The following is a 6,365-nucleotide window of genomic DNA, read 5'->3' as shown; positions in this document are numbered from 1 at the left end:
ACTTCTGTGTCTATGCGGGCTGAAATGCCTTATTTCAATGAGCTAGTTGCATTGCTTATCCATGAAGAGGTTAAGCTTGGTTTGGCTACATGATTGGTTCACTGATATATGATTCCTCATGGTGATTGGTTCACTGATATGGTGGCTAAAAAAATGGCTATGTCTGTACAGGTGATGACACGTAACATAGCATTGAGCATAAAGGCAAAGTGCCTCTTGTGGTTCATGATGGCAAAAAGAAAAATTACATGATGTATTGCATGTTCCTTCGATTATGAAGAACCTACTGTCTGTTGGAGCAGAACTTGCATGTTAGATTCAACAAGCATGGTTGCTTTATTGAAGAGTTTGGTAATGGATGCAAGTTGATAGCTCGCGGCACAGGAATGGTAGAATGTTTATTCTTGATGCTACCTTGCCAGAGCTAAATTCAGCTATGTTTGCCCATGGTTCTAGCACTATCAGAGACTTGGAAATTTGGCACAAGAGAGTGGGGCATGTAAATTTGCAAAGGCTGCAAATTATGCAGAAAAAACAGCTTATTACAGGTTTACCCAAGTTCCAATATTCAGATATTGGTCATGTATGTGATCCTTGTCAGTTTGGTAAGCAGTCGCTATACTTGGGTTTACATTCTGAAGACAAAGGATGAGGTGTTTGTTGTTTTTCAGCAGTTTAAAAAGCGGGTTGAAAAGGAATTTGACTGTTATATCTCTTGCTTGAGATCAGATAGCGGTGGGGAGTATGTATCAAATGAGTTTGACAACTTTTTGGCTCAAAATGGCATATGCAGACAGCTTACCTGCAGCTACACTCCTTAGCAGAATGGAGTAGCTGAAAGAAAGAACAGGGTCTTGATGGAAGCTGCTCGTGCCATGATGAATGAGAATAAGATGCCGCTCTATTATTGGGCTGAGGCGGACATGACAGCCATGTATATCTTGAATCGGACTCCCACTGCAGGTATTCATGAGATGACACCGTTTGAGAAGCTGTATGGCTATAAGCCGTATGTCAGTCACATGAAAGTATTTGGCTATCTTGTTATGTTCATATTCCAGATAAAAAAAGGAAGAAGCTGGATCCAAAAGTGCATAAGTGTGTTATCATTGGATATTCGCAGGAGAAGAAGGCATACAAATGCTATGATCCCTCTGTGAGGGAGACCTTGGTGAGCAGGGATGTTATTTTTGATGAGATGGGTTCTTGGTATGTATCACCGGCAACAGTGCCATCAGATATGCCTTCCACTCATGTATCTACAGTTGATATGCAGTAGAGCACTACTATGACAGGACCTAGTAGTCAAACAATATCCCCATGGACAGGGAGATTGAGGAGCTCACCGTCCACTAACACCAGTATGTCAGTGAGGGGGAGATATGATGTCGTGGATAAAGGAAAAGAGAAAGTTATTGAGGATGTATTTGGGATGATGACACCTTGTAGAATGACTTCTGGATATGAGTCTACTGACACTTTAGATAGTGAACTTGGTATTCCGACTGTGGCGCAAGGCAGAGCAGGTACATTCTGCCTCATGAGAGAGGGGAATCTAGCAGTGCACCACAACTTAGATGCTCACAGAGGGTCAGATACCCTATTGATAGGTTGACATATAGTGGCTACACTGCAAAGCATTATGCTTACATGACAAAAGTGATGGAGATCAAAGAACCAGGTACATATGCTGAAGCTGTGGAAAATGAGAACTGGTGTGCAGCTATGGATGAAGAAATGAATGTCTCGGTTGAAAATAAGACATGGGATCTTGTGCCACTGCCTGAAGGAAAAAAGACCATTGGCTGTAAATGGGTTTACAAAATCAAATGTAAGTCGGATGGCAGTGTGGAAAGGTACAAAGCCAGGCTGGTTGCTAAGGGGTATGCCCAACAATATGGACTTGATTATGAGGAAACATTTAGCCCTGTTGCCAAGATGGCAACCATATGCACTATGATTGCCTTGGCTACTACTAGAGGGTGGAAATTATAGCAGATGGACGTTAAGAATGCATTTCTTAATGGTGATTTAGCAGAGGATGTCTATATGGTTCAGCCAGAAGGGTATGTTCACCCTCATTTTCAGCATTATGTATGCAAGCTGAAAAAGGCACTGTATGGGCTGAAGCAGGCTCCGAGAGCTTGGCATGGTAGGATCAGTAATTACTTGTAGAGGTTGGAATTTACCATTGGTAGGCCTGATCACAGCCTATTTACAAAGAAGACCGACAATGGCTTGGTAGTGCTGGTCATATATGTTGATGATTTGATAATCACTGGTGATGATGACTTGGGCATACAACATGTAATGAAGATGCTAAAATCTGAATTTGACATGAAAGATCTAGGTAAATTGAAGTACTTTTTAGGTACTGAGGTAATCAAGGCTGAAAATGGTTTACGACTGATGCAGAAACATTATGCCATGTAAATGCTGAAGAAGTATGGCATGACTGAATGCAAATCATTGGATACACCCCTTGATCAGAATGTCAAGCTGGACATTAGCACTGGAGCTGAATTTCAGGATGTGAATATGTACATGCAAATGGTTGGAAGTCTGATCTACTTGACCATCACTAGGCCGGATTTGAGTTATGTAGTTGGGCTCATAAGTCAGTTTATGCACAAGCTCAGGAAGCCACATTTGGATGTTGTTAGGCGGATTATGAGATATGTTAAGTCCACTGTAGATTATGGGTTGTTCTATATGAGAGATAAGCCCTTGAAACTGGTTGGATACACAGATGCGGATTGGGCAAGATGCTCATATGATCGCAGATCTATGAGTGGTTATGCTTTTGGCTTTGGAAGTGGCATGATCAGCTGGAGTAGCAAGAAGCAACCAACGGTTTCATTGTCTAGCACTGAGGCAGAGTACAGGGGTGCTACATTGGCCGCATGTGAGATTTCATGGCTACTCAAGCTTGTGGCCAATTTGGATATTCAGATGGATGCTCCAGTGACCTTATTATGTGACAATATCAGTAGTGTACTCCTGGCAACGAATCCAATTGACCATGCTAGGACAAAACACATAGAGGTACACTACCATTTTATCAGAGAGATGGTTCTTGCAGGGACAGTAGATCTTATGCATGTGAAGACTGATGAACAGGTTGCAGATATCTTTACCAAGTCTTTGGGTAAAGATAAGTTTAGTAGTTTTAGGTAGCTACTTGGAGTTCATTAGATGATTTGAGCTTGAGGGGGAGTGTTAGAATATCAAGCTCATAGTATGTGTGACCGACATTAGTCTTGTCCAGCTGTATCAGCAAGTGTGGGACATTAAATAATTTGTATGTGGTTATGATAGAATGAATGAATGAAGAAGATGAGAGCATGCTTGCTCCTCACTCTGTCTCTACCTCTCTGAATCTCAACAGATTTTGCCAATTCTTTGAGAATTGGTTGATGACCTCTTTCACTCTTACCATTGCCTTCAGGATTGTAGGCTGATGTAAGAGATAGCTTGATTCCCAATTGAGCAAAGAAATGGTGAGCCTCATCGGCATCCAATTCTCCTCTATCAGCATTTACTTTGGCAACATAGTATACCTACAAAATACTTCTTCAAGTAAAAATCTACAAACGGCTTGTGTAGACTTTGTGGTCAAGGCTTTTCCTTCCACTTGATTTGTGAGATCTTCTCTAGCAAGTACTAGATATCTCATGTTCCAAATTCCTGTAGGCATGGTTACTAAATCAATAACCCATCTATAGTGAATGGATAATGGAAAGGTAGGCTGAAGCCTATCTCTATGCTTAACAATAGAGTACATTTGACAAACATGACAAGACTCAACAAAATGCTCAATGTCTTTATACATGTTTTGCCACCAAAATTTCTCTTTTATTTTAGCAAAAGTGCCCCATATGCCTCTATGACCAGCCAATAGGCTTTCATGAAATTCTTGCATGACCAGTCTTTGAGTCTTCTTGTCTCCTAAGACACGAATATGCGCCCTTCCTTTCTTTTTCGCATGCCTCCAAAGGTAGCCATCTTTGAGAAAAAAGCCATAAGCTTTTCTCTTGATTTTCTTGAACTCTTCATAAGTCCAATCTTCCTTCTTTGTCATAGTGCTCAGAAATTGGCCAATTTTTAGCCAATCACCTGCATAATATTCTTCTTTAAAGTGTGAACAAACCATAACAAAACATTGAGCATGCTATCTATCAACTACCCACTATCCTTCTATGGTTGTTTCTTCTTTCTTTGCTGATGTAAAATTTGTTTTAGCAACTGAACCTGTTGTACTTGCTGTAATTAATGTTGTACCTACATTTTTGAAGTTGAACCATCATTAGGTACAGCTGTACTTATTGATTTCATATCTGAACCTGCAATTACAGCATCATTTTTAGCAAATATAGACTCTGATTCTTCCTCATCCATCATCTCTTCTTCATCCTTATATCTGGCAACCGAAAGCATGTCAGCCAACTGGATTATCTCTTCTTGCAATATGTTTCAAATCAAGATTTAAGGATTTAATATAGGCTATCCATCTTAGCATAGCTATGTCGGGAGTGGAGTAGTTGGCAATCATGCCCAAGAGTGGAAAACAATATGTTTCAACTATTACATGTGCACCCATGAAGTACTCCCGGTAACATTTCAATGCGGTTACCATTCCCCAAAGTTCTCTTTTAATTTGAGCATACCTTCTTTGTCATTCATTAAGAACCTTCACTCCAAAGCGAATTGCATATCTGTTGCCTTCAAGGTCATCTTGATCAACTTCCCATCCTATTCCAATAGGACTTGTGTCCACTGTGAGTATGATAGGCTGTCCATTAGAGTAATTAGCCCTCTTTAAGGTGGGGGCTGAAATCAGCAATTTCTTCAATTTTCGAATAGCTTGAGTATGCTCTTTTTCCCATATAAACCTTTGGCCTTTTCTTAGCAGTTGATAAAGATTTTCAGCAACATGAGCGAAATGTGGGATCCAAATAAGGTAGAAGACACATGCTCCAAGAAATCTTCTCACCTCTGAAACATTTGTGCATATTTTTTGCATTTTGCTGATAGCATCAATCTTGGTTGGAGAAGGCTTTGGCTATATGGACCACACATATGCCCTACCACAAGAACTTCTTTGACTCTAAAAACAAATTTAGCACCTGAAAGAGTAAGATAAACTTCTTTCAATTTAGACAAGATTTGAGCACAATCATTAATATGATCGGAAACAAACTTGCCACATCCAAGTTCATTGAGTTCTTCATTCTTCTCATGAACTTCACATCTTTTGATTGGTACATCATTGTTAACCCCAAGTCAAGATGGCAGAAAAATGGAGGAAAAAGCAAAAGGAAGATGGAAAAAGAGCAAAGACACGCAGATGGCCTCTAAAGATGAACCGGGGCAAAAAGCGCAACCTTAAATGAAAAGGCACCTCAAAAAACTAAAAAAACTCTTGTAAAAGAGCGCCAGGCTCCCTCTTGTGCCAATTGTAAAATATTAGATGGGTGTAGGCTAGAGGCACAAGGCTAGAAGAGGAAAATGGAAAAAGGACATTGCCACAATGGCCGGTCATGTAAAAAAGGGATGGGTGCCCATGGGATTTTAGGGTTTGTATATATAAAGTTCAAAAAGTGAATAAGAGATCATTCTTTTGGTGTGTGGTAATAAGAGTCTTCTTCTTCTTCTCTCCTTCTCATCTTCTTGCTTGTGTGTGCTCTTGAGAGAGGGAGTGTGAGAGTGTGAGGGAGTGAGTGTGTGAGAGTGAGGGATCAAGAGAGTGAAACTCTTCACCATCTCCTCTTCTCTTATTCTCTTCTCTTCTCTCTTCTTGCACACGCGGCTGTGGAGGATGGAGCTTGGAGGTGGAGGAGTCTTGAGGATGCTTGAGCTTGCATCTAGGATAGTAGAGCTACCGGCGTATGTGAGAGAGGAGGCAACTCATATCGGCACTAAGATAAGCTCACTACACTCGTAGAATCGACAGCGCATCGGCTAGGTGAGAGATAGCCGTTAGAGCTCGCTTGGAATGCTTGAAACAATAAGCGGTCCGTGGGTCTTGGCAGTTGAGTAAAAGCTCCCACATTTTGGTTCCGTTGCCGGGACCAATGGATTCAAGCTTGAGCTCTTACGTGCCTCATATCGAGCATCGAAGTAAGGGATTCATCCCCGAAACGAAGCTTGAGATAAGTAGGAAGTTTGGGTGTTTTTGATCTTCAAAACAAGTAAGTATTTTAGGTTATTTTGTTTGTTTGATGATTAGGAAACATGGAGAAATCATTTCAGTGTTTTGCTTTTGATTCTTGTTGCATTTAGAGCAGGTTAGGATTAGGAAATTGCACCGGAGAAGGGTAGGGTTTACTGTTGCAAAATAGGGCAAAACAGGGTAAAAATCATGC

The sequence above is a fragment of the Lygodium microphyllum genome, chromosome 10, assembly GCF_053477565.2.
Source record: "Lygodium microphyllum isolate KBCC chromosome 10, Lygodium_microphyllum_v1.1.10, whole genome shotgun sequence".
Lineage (NCBI taxonomy): Eukaryota > Viridiplantae > Streptophyta > Polypodiopsida > Schizaeales > Lygodiaceae > Lygodium > Lygodium microphyllum.
This window is presented reverse-complemented; position numbering follows the sequence as displayed.